We start from the raw sequence: 15,470 nt of genomic DNA on the forward strand, positions 1-15,470 counted from the left end.
GCTAAGACATGCCATGCTCTAGACTCCACACAGCTGTTGTAATCAGTAATGAACAGCAGCTGTACTTACCTGCATTGACCTCACCCTAGACCACAATCAGTCTAGGAAAGGGAAAGGCTCGCAGGTCCCACCCTTTACCTCTCAAATGTTGGCGATAGATTGATTGTAAGAAAATAATCACTGCCTTTGATTGTAGTCCTCCGCTGAGCCCAGGAGGCACCAACCCATAGGTTCAAACACACCGTCCCACAGATGGCTTTGGCCAATCTCGGTTGGTCTCAAAACTGAATATAGATGAACACAATAGACATTTGATGGAATTGTGGACTAGGATAGTTGAGAGGTAGAAAGTGAGTATGGACAGTATTTTGAAGCACACACACACACTGACATACAGAGTGTATGTGTGAGTGTGTGTGTGTGTGTGTCTTAATTGTTGTTATACCCCTTGATATAAAGAAATTGAAGAAAACACGAATATCTGTGCAAATTCATTCTGAGAAAAATACAATGAAAACACTAATGTCAACATCACTGTTCCCTTCTGTCACTGGTCACATGGCCTTAACAAGCATTTTAAACTACCTTCCACTTCTACCTATTGTGTATTTCCTCCATGTCTTGAATCTATTCCTGGAAAGTGACCCATTCCTTCATTCCTGATGGGTCTGTGCCCTTTATCATCCTTTCTGGATTAGGCTGTTGTAGTTTCCAGTTGATTTTAATCCCAGGATATGATATCACAGAGAGACACTGGAAAAGAGCTCCTGCACTGCAGAGGTAATCCTTCTTGCTGCATTGTGTCCAGGCACTCCAATATCCCCATGGTAATGTGGATCAATCACCTCTCCTAACACCATTAGGAGTTGTTAGTTGCTGTCGGCAGAGTTTCACTACAGCTATGCCCAAATAAACACAAACTGGCTTAATATTAATTATAAATGCTTGGCCAAAACCTCAGTCTTGTTACTAGCTAATGCTTACATTTTAAATTAACCCATCTTTCTTATTCATGCTCTGCCACGTGGCTTGGTACTCTTTCTCAGTATGGCAAGTTCACCTTCTCTCAACATCTACTTGTGATTCCAAAAGACTCCTCTCCTTTCTTTTTTTCCCCCCTGCAAGTCCTGCCTTAACTCTACCCATCCAGCTATTGGGCAGGCAGCTTCTTTATTTCTTTTTTTTAATTTAATTTTTTTTTCATTTTGTAAACCAACCCCAGTTTCCTTTCCCTCCTCTTCTCCCACATCCCCCAGTTCCCTTCTTTCCCACCGCCATTCACTCCTCAGAGAATGTAAGGCCTTCTTTGTGGAGTCAACAAAGTTTGTCATACCAAGTTGAGGCAGGACCAAGCCCCTTCCCCACTGTATCAATACTGAGCAAGGAATGCCACCATAAAGAACAGGCTTCAAAAAACCAGTTCATGCACCCAGGATAGGTCCTAATCCCAAAACCAGGCCCCCCCAAACAGATCAAGCCACATAACTGTCACCCACATTCAGAGGACTTAGTTCGGTCCCATGCAGATTCCCCAGCTGTCAGTCTATAGTCTGTGAGTCCTTACTAGCTCAGGTCAGCTGTCTCTTTGGTTTACCATTCATGCTCTTGACCCAACTTGTTTAGATGATCCCTCCTCCCTTTCTTCAGGTGAATTGCAGGCACTCAGTCCAGCGCTTGGCTATGGGTCACTGCATCTACTTCCATAAGTTACTTGATATAGGTTCTATGATGACAATTAACTAATCATATTAAAGGGGCAAGGCCCATTTAGGCAGCCACTCCACTATTGCTAGGAATTTTAACTGGGTTAATCCTTAAGGATTCCTGGGAATTTATCTAGCACCAGGTTTCTCCCTAACTCCATAATGGATCCCCTATATCAAGATATCTTTTTCATTACTCTCCCTCTCTGTCCCTTTGCCAAATCAGCTTTCTTGTTCCCTCATATTCTCATCCCCTTTCTCCTCCTTTCTACCCTCCTTCCAGTTTGCTCAGGAGATCTTATCTATTTTCCCTTCCTGGGCCCCTCCATGTATGTTCCTGTTAGCGTCCTCCTTTTTAGGACAGACAGCTTCTTTATTAACCCAATCACAGTAACACACATTTACAAAGTGAAAAGGATTATTCCACAGTTATTCTTTTTTTAACCTGTAGGTTTAAGGGCATTGGAAGCTCAAAGCGACCAGGGAGAGTGTCAGCTTCCATTTCAATAGAATATTTGTTTCAACTCCTGGCAGAAATGCTTCGATGTATTGAACCAAGACTTCTAGAGTAGCAGAACTGAATGTTGAGACAACAGGAAACAAAATTTTCCTAATGGGTAATTAATGGTGATATTAGGTGGAATTATTTGCCTTTCCTCCCCATTGAATCCTGGGACACCTGGATCCTTACAATGGGAGAAAATTTAGCATATGTTGGACACTGATTCAAAGAATATACTGCCTTCTGGAGAACCCTGCCACAACCCTCCAGTCTTCTGCCACATAATTGGCTCTGTAACTATTTCTTCAAAGACCATTCCTTATTTCTATAAGGCCAGATGCTGCAGGATGAATCTCTCTTTCTCTCTCTCTCTCTCTCTCTCTCTCTCTCTCTCTCTCTCTCTCTCTCTCTCTCTCTCTCTCACACACACACACACACACACATAGGGGATTTATTGGAATGACTTACAGCCTGCTGTCCATCCAATACATCAGTGACTAGCTGTGAACAGAAAATACAAAAATCAAGTTAAGTGCTTGATCCACAATGCTGAATGTCTCAGCTGATCTTCAGTATATGGTGAAATCTCATAGTAGATTTCATGCTAGTGAAAGAATAGATGTGCTAGCAAAGAAATGAGCATATAGGCTTCCAGGAGAATGTGTGACCTAGATTAATGGTGTAACTTTCAGCCTCAAGATTCTTTTTAAAGGTGTGTGTCTTCCAGCCTTAAAGGTGAAGACTACAAGTGGATTCACCCCCTTTAGTCAAGCAAAACAATCTCTTACAGGTCTGCCATCCATTTCTGAATTGTAGTTCTTTACAGATTTAGTCAAGTTGACAACCAAAAGTAGCCATTACACCTAGTAATGCCAGAAACTACATCCGTACAATCTTACCAACAAGCCCACATAATACGAGCAAAGCATGAGAAGTAGAACAGACTTGCCAAAGTGGATGGGGAAAAGTCCACAAGGCTTCAACCCTACACAGAGGACTACAGGCAAGAGGGGCATGCTGGGAGCAGAACAACTGGTCTGCCCACAGGAAGAGCACAAAAAATGGTTATTAAATACCACATAGCCGGGCGGTGGTGGCGCACGCCTTTAATCCCAGCACTCGGGAGGCAGAGGCAGGCGGATCTCTGTGAGTTCGAGGCCAGCCTGGTCTACAAGAGCTAGTTCCAGGACAGGCTCTAAAAAAGCTGCAGAGAAACCCTGTCTCGAAAAACCAAAAAAAAAAAAAAAAAAAAAAAAAAATAAATACCACATAGTCAGCCTTAAAACATATATATGAGTAACATTATAATAACTGAGTTGTTTTGGAATGTATATGCATATGCATACTCATATATGTATATATTAATGTTAATGAATAAAGAGGGCATGTATTGAAAGATAGCAAGGAGGGTATATTGGAAGATTTTGTGGGATGAAAGCAAAAGGAGAAATGTTATAATTACATAATAACCTCAAAATTAATAATGTCAAAAGGAAGACACAAATAAAACAAATGAACAAAAGATAACAACAACCCTATCTAAAACCAAACCAAAAAAAAAATAAGTTATATGACTATCAGGAAATGCAGACTAGGACTCCTGTAAATCTCCATGTTGCCTTCACTACCATGGTCATCATCCGGAATAGAAATGATAACAAACGTTGGCATAAATGTGGGGGAGGGAGGCATATACTCCTGTGGTATATTCTCAAAAGATAATCAACTTTTGAAATCTGTCTATATGTTTTGTGGTTCATCCTCAATGTGGTTCACATATTCCACAGTAAAAGTGTGTGGAATAAAAACATTAGGCAGAAGGAACAGAAATATGAAAGAAAAAGAACAGACACAGAATAGAGTTAGAAGGGCAACTCAGTTAATACTGACTTTGCCTGTGTTTATTTTCCATATGCTTATATATACAAAAAGGGGGGAGAAGGCAAAAGACTGCTTTAACATGATACAAAGAACAAACAGACCATTACCTTCTTCAATATCTGAAGCATCAAGCAATTATACTCTGAGTAAAATATTGTGTTGTTTAGGCAGGACTTGTAGTGACCATATCTTAGACTAAGTATCCTGTAGGCAACCGCTCCTTGGGGCAAACCTCCTGTCATATCCTTGAAGGAGCATGAATAGACTTGAACTCTCTTTCATCAAGGTGTAATGGTGGGCCATCTTAATACCCATAACACCAAGTAACCAAACCTAGGTTAATATATATTGTCAGTAGCCACACTTTAAATCAGATATCTTGTCAATAACCTTGAAGGAGCAAGAATAGGCCTGAGCTCCTTGACCTTTAGTCAAGATGGAAAATCCCACTTCTGTGGGCTCTTACATAAATAGTCTCAAAAATGAAAAAATTAAAGAAAATGATTGTGTGATGCAATTACAGCATGTATGTGTGACATTATTGCTTTGGAACAATGGCAGATGCCTACTTATTGCAGATAAGGATCAAATGACAAATCAAATTTGAGAAAAAAATCTAACTTGAATAAATAAGGATTCTGTATGTGTTCTCTTTTTGAAGGTTTTTGTCAGCATGTGTCTCTGTGCAACATGTGTGCTTCTTGTGACTGCTATAACAATAAAATAATATGCCCTGGAGTGAGGTTACACATTGACTGTACATGGGAAGGTGCTAATAATTCAGCTTGAGTCTTCTGAAAGAGCAGACAATGCCTTTAACCACTGAATCATCTCTAAAGCTAAGTGGACCAGTGAGTTTTATTGGGGTGGCCTACAAGTATGTGGGTAAGGGTTACTGACAGTAACACAAAAGACTCAATATCAGCTGCATCACTTTGTGAGGATGATAGTTACTGAAGCTGGAAGCCCGGGGATCACTGCACAGCTTGCAGGAAGTGTCTTTTAACCCACTCACTACCTTGTCAAGGCAGTTTGTCTTATCTTGTCTAGTCCAAGAAGCTTGACTGGTCTCGGCCTCATGGCTGGCCTGAGTGTCTTCTATTCAGGTTAGCTTGTTTGGCAGTGCCAGAAGTCCTTACTAATTATATATGCTTGAGGTAGGAGGGCACTGTAGGATCTTGGCAGGTTCCTTGACCAATAAACTGCAAGGAAATAGAAGCAGATATCAAAAGCCTCCCAGCCAAAAAAAAAAAAAAGCACAGAGCCAGACAGTTTCCCTGCAGAATTCAATTAGAACTTCAAAGAAGAGCTAATACCTATACTCCTCAAAGTGTTCCACATAATAGAAACAGAAAGAACATTTCCAAACTCTTTTTATGAGGCTACATTTGCCCTGATACCAAACCACACAAAGACTCAACCAAGAAAGAGAATTACAGATCAATCTCACTCATAAACACTCAATAAAATACTGGCAAACCAAATCCAAGAACATAAATAAAAAAAATCTGCCATGATCAGGTTGGCTTCATCCCAGAGATTCAGGGATGATTCAACATAGGAAAATCTACCAATGTAATCCACCATATAAATAAACTGAAGGAATAAACCATGTGATCATCTCATTAGATGCTGAAAAACATTTGACAAAATCTAACACCCCTTTATGATAAAGGTCTTAGAGAGATCAGGGATACAAGGAACATATTTAAACATAATAAAAGCAATATACAGCAAGCCAACAGCCAACATCAAATTAAATGGAAAGAAATTCAAAGCAATCCCACTAAAATCAGGAACAAAACAAGGCTGTCCACCCTCTCCATATTTAGACAACATAGTTCTTGAAGTTCTGGCTACAGCAATAAGACAACAAAAGGAGATCAAGGGGATTTAAATTGGAATGGAAGAAGTCAAACTTTTGTTAATTGCAGATGATATGACAGTATCCAGAAGTGACCCAAGAAGTCTACTGGGAAACTACTACAGCTGATAAATACCTTCAGTAATGTGGCAGGATACTAATCAACTCAAAAATTAGTAGCCTTCCTATATACAAATGATAAAGAAGCTGAAAAGAATAAAAAAAAAACAGAGAACCATAACCCTTTACAATATCCACAAATAACATAAAATATCTAGGGGTAACACTAACCAAAGAATTGAAAGACTTCTTCAACAAAAGTTTTAAGTCTTTGAAGAAAGAAATTAAAGAAGATACCAGAAAATGGAAGGATTCCCATGATCTTGGATAGATAGGATTAAAATAATAAAAATAGCAATTCTACCAAAAGCAATATGTAGAGTCAATGTAATCCCCTTCAAAATACCAACACAATTTTTTGCAGACCTTAAAAGAGCAATTATCAACTTCATATGGAAAAAAAAAGCTCAGGATAGCTAAAATAATCCTGTACAGTAAAGGAGCTGTCAGAGGCATCACCATCCTTGACATCAAGCTCTATTACAGAGTTATAGTAATGAAAACAGCTTGGGACATAAAAACAGACAGGCTGAAGAATGAAATTGACTTAAAAACCCGAATATTAATCCACACATCTATGAACACCTCATTTTTGATAAAGAAGCTAAAATTATACAATTGGAAAAAAATCACTAACAAATGGTGCTGGCATAACTGGAAGTCAACATACAGAAGAATGCAAATAGATTTATATCTATCCCCATGCACAAAACTCAAGGCCATAAAGATTAAAGACCCTAATATACATCAGACCATACTGAACTTGATGGAAGAGAAAGTGGGAAGTAGTCTTTAATGCACGGTCACAGGAGACCACTTCCTAAATATAACCACAGTAGCACAGACACTGGGAGCTACAATAAATAAATATGACCTCCTAAAACTGAGAACGTTCTGCGAAGCAAAGGTCACAGTCAATAAGACAAAAAGGCAGCCTACTGAACGAGGAAAAATCTTCACCAACCACACATCAGACAGAGGACTGATCTCCAAAATATGTAAAGACCTCAAGAAATTAGACATCAAACTTTTTCTCAGTATCCAGTGAATTCTGGGTATTTGTTTAACAGCAATATTTCCTCTTTCCTCCCTGGGGGGCCTGTTGAGAGAGTGAGAAGATCTTCATTTTAGCCTTGTTCCCTGGATCGCACATGAGTCATTGTCCTTCTGAATGATTATTCCCATAGCCTGAGGTATCCCCATTGCCCAGTTTTGGTTTGGTCTTGAAAGGGTCTTTGAAGGACTTAGTCCAAGCTGTAAGGCAATGTTTCCTCTAAAGGGACTGCTTCTCTGGTCCTGGGGAGTGGACTCCCTCAGATTGCTGCTTTTCTTTTTGTCAGACAGAAACTTGCTGGAGTTCATGCCCACACTCTCACTGGTGCTTCCTCCTTCATGGCTGTTTCAAGTTTTCCCACATTTTCTCTGCTTTAAACTTTGACTAGAAGAGCTAGAACCTATTGTGCACAATCTCCCACTAAGCACCGGGTCTCATTGAGGGAGATGTGGAGGTAGAGTGAGGGGTGTGTGTGTGGGGTGGTGCTTGCCTTCCTCTTCAAGGTCAATTCATCCCAGGCAAGGGCTGTGCAACCGCCAGCAAGATGCAAAGGGGTGCTTCTCACTCTCTCAACAGGCCGAGCTCATTGCACTGACAGGACTCATTTACAGTTTTCACATGTTGATGGACAGAATCACATTTACAACAGGTCTTTGAGAAATGAGTACAGCTCAGATTAATAGGGCTTGTTCCAATAATAAACATGTGATAAATGATTGTCTCCTTAAGTTCTCTTTTAAGGGAACCTGGAACTATTTAGATTAGAGCTCTCAGTAATGGATATTTTTCTTCTTTTTAAAATATCTTTTTTTAGTGTTTTAATTGAGATATATATATTTCTCCTTTCCTCTCCATTCCTTCCCTTCCCCCTTCTACTCTCTCCCATGGATCCCTGTGCTCTCAGTTTACTCAAGAGATCTTGTCTTTTTCTACTTCCCATTTAGATTAGATGAATTGGTCCTCTTTGCTGTCTAGGTTCTCTGGGATTGTGAATTTTAGGCTGGTTTTTCTTTGTGTTACATCTAAAAGTCAGTTGTGAGTGAGTACATATTATATTTCTCCTTTTGGGTCTGGATTATCTTAATATATTTTCTAGATCCATCCATTTGCCTGCACATTTCAAGATGCCATTTTTTTTCCTGCTGTATAGTAGTACTTCATTGTGTAAATGTACCATATTTTCTTTATCCATTCCTCAGTCCGGGGCATTTAGGTGGTTTCCAGGTTCTGGCTATTACAAATAATGCTACTATGAACATAGTTGAGCACATGTCCTTTTGGCATGATTGAGCATCTTTTGAGTATATACCCAAAAGTGGTATTGCTGGGTCTTGAGGCATATCTCCCTTCTATAGTATCCCAGCAGTGTATAAACCTAACTTTTCCTGTAGGGCAGCTGGATACATATCCTCACACCAAGAAGTCATAGTGTGGCAACGATTTAGCCAAGTCCTTGCCTACATAGCCAAAATTTTTATAAAAATACCCCACACACAAACCTTTATTGACAGTATTCACTGATAAGAAAGGAACCTCATACAGGAGGTAATAAAGCGCTCTAGTAGGGGAGGCCACTTGGTCATTCCCGACTGCCCAGAACTGAAATAACTGTATTAATTAAATTACTGCTTGGCCTATTAGCTCTAGTTTCTTATTGGCTAGCTCTTACATCATAAACTAATCCATCTCCATTAATCTGTGTATCGCCACATGGCTTTGACTTACTGGCAAGTTTCCATCGTTCCTGTCTCTGACGGTAGCTACATGGTGTCTCATGACTCCGCCTTCTTTCTTTCAGCATTCAGTTTAGTCCCCCCCCACTCCCCACTTAGCTCTACTCTGCCCTATCACAGGCCAAGGTAGCTTCTTTATTCATTAACCAATAAAAGCAACACATATACAGAAGGACTCCCCACACCATGCTCTAATAGGAAACTGAGGAAGGTGTAATCTCCTGGTTTACTATTCTGACTTGACAGGCTACTAATATTCTGTATTACTCTTTATCTTGGCTTCAACTAACATATGATCATAGCCAGGAAATTAACTGTTTCTAGAGGGAAAAGGCCCGAATCACTAAAACTAGCTCCAGAGAGAAAACTTCTCACCTGGGCACCCTGCTGAAGTCAAAAGCAAGGCAGCCAGAAGAGATTTCTTTTAACTCAACCAGCTAGATGCTAATGCAAATCAAGTCCACAGGTCAGTATAGCTACCAAGGCTGTGTTCCCAGCCACAAGGGAACTTCACTGCCATGCCCCCGTTGATACATAAGGTGCCTCCTTGCCAGATCCACTGGTTTCTTGTGACTCTGTGAAAATGCATGTTTGATACCGTTGTTACTGTCTAGGAGACTGTTAATTTGTCTGTATGCCTATATAAGTTGAAAAGTTTGTGACGATCATCTCTTTTATGCCTTATGCCTGATACCCTTATGCCCTCTTTTTACCCTTATGCCTTACCCTTATGTCTTATGCTTTGTCCTTATACTGTCAACCTTATGCCCCTATACATCATCTTTTTTCTTCTTTTATCTTTCCTAAGAAATAAAGATACATGCAGGAAAAATGTGCCTAAGTCAGTTTGTTGTACCTCAAAGATCCCATTCTCAAGCCAGTTTTCCCTTGTCATAGAGGTCCTATTCCAAACCTTTAGGAAATGCTAAGGCTGGTACTCAGTAGCTCCCAATACATACTGCTCTGGATAATAGAACAGCAATAGAAGAGAGAACAAAAAATTCATAAATAACAATAAGGTTTTTATTTTTGCCAAACTCCTATTAATGACCAAAAAATCAAAATTAAAAATTCACCTAAATGACATTGTTGTTGAAAGTCTGGTAGACACAGATGTGGATGTAGCAATAATTTCAACAGAATCTTGGCATCCAAATTAGAATTTTCAGGAGGTAAATGTTCAGTCTTCAAAGTTTTGGAACATTATCACAGGTAAGACAGATTATGAGATTGGTCAGATATATAGGTCCATAAGGATAGAGATGAAAATTAAAGACATACGTAGCTAACATAGCAAAGAATTTGTGGGAACATGATTTGTTATAGCAATGGAATACTCAGTTATTAAAATTCCCCCAGTCTTAGAAACAAACCATAAATTAACATTAGTTTATGGGAAAAATCTTATAATATATTATAATGAACATTCACAGATCATTCAGGTTGTATTAAGGACAGAGTTCAATAGCGGCTGATCTTTTAATGGCACTAAAAACCTTACTGTTGCGGGAGGCTGCTTGTTGGTTCCCAGCTGCCCTGCTATCTTAGACTTGAAATAATCGCATATAAACTGTATTAATTAAATCACTGCTTGGCCCATTAGCTCTAACTACTTATTGGCTAACTCATATATGTTAATTTAACCAATTTCTATTAATCTGTGTATCACCACATTACTGTGGCTTACTGGGTAAAGTTCCCAGTATCTGTCTCCAGTGGTTACATTGCTTCTCTCTACTCTGCCCTTTTTTCTCCCAGCAACCAGCCTAGCTTTCCCCACCTTTAGGAAATGCTAAGGCTGGTACTCAGTAGCTCCCAATACATACTGCTCTGGATAATAGAACAGCAATAGAAGAGAGAACAAAAAATTCATAAATAACAATAAGGTTTTTATTTTTGCCAAACTCCTATTAATGACCAAAAAATCAAAATTAAAAATTCACCTAAATGACATTGTTCTTCCCTGCCATAGGCCCAAACCAGTTTTTTATTCATTAACCAATAAAAGCAACACACAGAAAGAATGACCTCCAACACCATTTTCCCTTTTCTGTTTAAACAAAAATGAAGGCTTTAACATAGTAAAATTACATATAACAAAATAGTTATCAAGCATTACAATATTTCTGTTTATTTTTTATCATAACTAAGGAAAACTGTAACATGAGGGTAGGGCTTGTTGGGGTTTCTGTCCTGCCCAATTCCCACAGCCGGTAGGTCCCAAAGAATTACACAGAAGTTTACATAAGATATAAATTGATTGGCCCATTGGCTCAGGCTTCTTGTTAATTCTTATAACTTATATTAACCCATTATTCTTATTTTTGTTAACCACATAGTTCAGTATCTTTTTCAGCAGGGTAGGTCACATCCTGCTTCTTCAGTAATCTGGGCAGGACTGGGGAGGGAGCTTTCTTCACTCAAAATACTCCTGTTCCTATTGCCCCACCTCTACTTCCTGTCTGGTTTTCATGCCTATACTTCCTGCCTGGCTACCAGCTGATCTGCATTTATTTAAAACATAATTGACGGAATACAGATGATTTTCCCGCACCAGAAAACTCTATCTATCTATTCTTAATTTCATCAAAGACTCCAGAAGGATATAATATTACCTAAGTAAACAGGAGGACAGGAGGTGCATTGTAAGCAACATCCAAAACTCTAGAATTGACAGAGACTACTGGCTACCTGGACAGTCACCAAAGTTCTTCTGTACCGTTGGGGCATCATCTTCAGCCCACAGACCCATAGTATCCAGTAGACTTTTCCATGAAGCAGGAAATGTCAAAGTTTCGCCTATATTGGCAGTTTGTCAGTCATTTTCTAATGTGTCCTGCAGAATGTCTGGCAGAATCTTTTTGTTCTTTTATGAAGCAGGAACCCCAAAGGGCAGAGGTCTCACATTTAGGCAAGTTTAGCAGTCATTTCTCTGTGGATCCTGCATGTCCAGTTTATCAAGCAGTACAGGCAAGAGCAGTTTCATGCTCAAATGGCTAGTCAACTCCGTAAATATCCTTTTCGATGCCCATCTTCCTCTTGATGTAATTAGTGCTGCCAGGAGCAGATGTGTCTCACTGTCATGAAAAGTCCTAATTTCTTAAAACATTTAAATTCCATATTCTGAAGGTCTCTGAAAAATTTGAAGAATACCTGAAATATAACTATATATCTAGAAAACCTAACATGACTAGAAGCTTGACTATTATAGATGACTCCCTATTGACCTATATTTCTTAATTATACATTACATTTTTGAATGAGCTGGACAAACACAATACCTTAATCAAGAGCAGAAATATATATATAACAAAACTGACCTTAAATTTGTACCAATAAACAAAGATCCACATCAATGCAAATATCTACAGCATATTCACCTTTAAATATAATTAAACATGCAGAGGATCAAGTGTAGCTTAACAGTCTAAAGTTTGCTTGGTCAAAAAAGGCTAGAGATACACAGTGAAAGAGGTTCCTCTAAACAGGTTTCAGTGTGTTTTACAATGATATGAGAAAACAAAATGGGAATAGGCAGCTAAAGAAAGAAATAGTTTTAATAATTAATTATAAGTAAATAATTAATAGTAAAGTCTTTAAAGAGACAGTAAAAGTAATATAAAAGAAAAAGCCATGTAAAAATGAAAAAAACACAGTAAGTTTTTATATTTGGATTCTGTATAGTATTGTGTTGATTTTGAGTTTTTGATTGCTGAAAAACAAAGGACAGCTTCTGAAAGACCTGGTATTGAAAGAGTATAGTGCGAATGTAATCTTTACTTGATATTTGTTCTTATTGCATACAGTCTTTCTATGTTAAAGTTAAAACTTTTCATTTTTGTTTAAAAAGGGAGAAATGTTTGGGAATATTATTTTCAGGTGTGTGACTTTTGTTTATGTTGCATTTACCTAACTCTATGAAGCTGTGTTACTGTATGTGTCTAAAACACCTGACGGTTTAAAGAAGAGCTGAACAAGCCAATTGTGAGGCAGGAGCAAGAATAGGTGGGGCTGACAAGCAGAGAGCATAAATAGAAGGAGACATGAGGAATAGGAGAGAGAAAACAAGAGCAAGGAGAGGAGGATGCTAGGGACCAGCACCCACCCTTCCAGTCATGGAGTAAGAGTGAAAGTAGGATATACAGAAGTAAGAAAGGGAAAAAGCCCAGAGGCAAAAGGGTCAGGATAATTTAAGAAAAGCTATCAAGAAACAAGCCAAGCTAAGGCCAGGCATTTGTAAGTAATAATAAACCTCCATATGTGATTTATTTGGGAGCTGAGTGGTGGGCCCCCCAAAAGTCAAAATAGTAATATTTCTCACAGCATAAGTCTTTTTGTATAAAATCCACAAATCTTTGTATTTGTGGATTAAAACAGGACCCATGAATTGAAACAGAAGTATATAAAAAGGGAGAGAATAATGAACACTAAAAACTGCTTGGATCTGATTGGAACTGAAGGGAATAAATGCTAAAATCTAAAAAAATAAATAAATAAATAAATAAATATAATTAAACATTTATAAAAATATTTGGGAATATGAGCTTGGTTTTTCCAAACTACTTTCTGCTGTTTATTGAACACAGTATTTTCTTTTTACGGGTGTTCACAGCAATTATTTGGGGGGTTTTGGTTTATCAACCCATATTAGTCTGGAAGCAATCCACAGATTCTTGTCCTATGTGGAAACAAAAGGAAAACCTCTTTTCCAAAGCAACATATCCTTAGACCAAAATTTGGAAATCATGATACCTGTAGAACATATATGCTAGTTTAGTTTAGAATCACATACAATGAAGTGTCTCTCTGTACTTAGCTCCTTTACAGTCAAAAAATTTAAAGAAAACACAATAATATACATAATCCAGACTCTCTTTGAAATTTCCATCTTTACATTGCTTATTATTTTTTTACTCTATTACTCTGTCTCTTTAAAGGCTTTACCTTTTTTAAAAAAACCATTTACTTCTTTTTATAACTTTCTATATTATTTTTCCCTCTCCCAAGTCTATATACATTTATCCAATATTGTGACCCATTTGTAGGCCTTTTTTATCTGGATTTGTCTTTATTGCATATCTGTAATTATTTTGTAACCAGAAGCATTTCTTTTTCTTTTCTTTTTTTCTTTTTTTTCTTTCTTTTTTTTTTTTGGTTTTTTCGAGAGAGGGTTTCTCTGCAGCTTTTTTAGAGCCTGTCCTGGAACTAGCTCTTGTAGACCAGGCTGGCCTTGAACTCACAGAGATCCACCTGCCTCTGCCTCCCAAGTGCTGGGATTAAAGGCGTGCGCCACCACTGCCCGGCTCCAGAAGCATTTCTTATACACTAAGTGCTTAAATACCTAAGCTATGAAATTGCTAGGGTATATCCAGTACTTCCTGCTTGCCTTGCCCATTACAAATTGGCAGAGTTGCTTGTCACTTCTGAGAGATATGCCCACTGCACCTCTTTCAGGCACGCAGCTGGTCCACATTGCCATCAAGCAAGATGCAGTATGTTGCTCACAAACTCCATCCAAATATTCGATCTCCTGAAAGAACCAGAGGTTTCGCTGGCAGAAAGGTTCAGAATGCCTGCATTAAAATGGTGCGACTTTTTTTCTCATGCTGATGACACAGGAAAACCTCTCTTAAAGGAGCAGTAGCATGCCACCAGTTAACAGCAAGAAGTTGTGTTAAGCTCTGTATTTTTGTTTCTAGAATTCCTTTTCTGGCCCTCTCAGGTTTTAAGTGGATTTTAGTCAACCATATTGGTGCCAAATTGTTATGAGAGGCCACTTGTTGGTTCCTGGCCTCCTGGCTAGCTTAGACCCGAAATAATCACATAGAAACTGTATTAATTAAATCACTCCTTGGCCCATTGTTCTACCTTCTTATTGGTTAACTTTTACATAGTAATATAACCCATTTCTATTAATCTGTGTATTGCCACATGACTGTGGCTTACTGGTAAAGTTTCTAGCTTCAGTCTATGGTGGCTCCATGGTTTCTCTCTAACTCCACCTTCTTTTTCCCAGCATACAGCCTAGCTTTCCCTGCCTAGTTCTGTTCTTCCCTGCCACAGGCTCAAAGCAGTTCTTTAATAATTAACCATTAAAAGCAACACACATACAGAAGGACCTCCCACACCACCCTACCATTAAAATGTTTGATGAACAAACCTGTTTGCATTGTACAATGGTTTTTAAATGTCACCACTGAAGCTTCATTCAGCACCTTATGGAAGCAGATGCAGAGAGCCACAATGAAGCACTGGGCTGAGCTTGTAATGTCCAGTTGAAGAGTGGGTGGAGTGAGAATATGAACTGTTTGGAACCAGCCTTGGCAAAAATACCTTATGTCAGGGTAGGGGTATGGGGGTTAGAAATATAGGTAAAGATGATGTGGGATTCAGCATACATTTGTATGCTGTGACTACCAATGGTTAATAAAGAAACTGTTTTGGGACTGTGCAGAGCAGAATAGAGGCAGAACAGAACAGAGGTAGGTGGGGGAAACTAAATTTAATGTTGGGAGGAAGGAGGTGGAGTCAGGGAGAAGCCATGTAGCTGCTGCCAGAAACAGATTTGCTGGAACCTTGCCAGTAGGCCACAATTCTTATAATAAAATATAAA

The 15,470-nt window shown here is 38.7% G+C and overlaps 2 pseudogenes; one reads left to right on the forward strand and one right to left on the reverse strand.

Annotated features, from left to right (window-relative positions):
* The window catches only part of LOC119821745, a 44,926-nt pseudogene extending 36,063 nt beyond the window's left edge, over positions 1-8,863 (reverse strand).
* A 5,342-nt stretch (positions 8,864-14,205) lies between these two features.
* Positions 14,206-15,470, forward strand: part of LOC119821746 — a 38,567-nt pseudogene continuing 37,302 nt past the window's right edge.

The sequence above is a fragment of the Arvicola amphibius genome, chromosome 8 (assembly GCF_903992535.2).
Source record: "Arvicola amphibius chromosome 8, mArvAmp1.2, whole genome shotgun sequence".
Lineage (NCBI taxonomy): Eukaryota > Metazoa > Chordata > Mammalia > Rodentia > Cricetidae > Arvicola > Arvicola amphibius.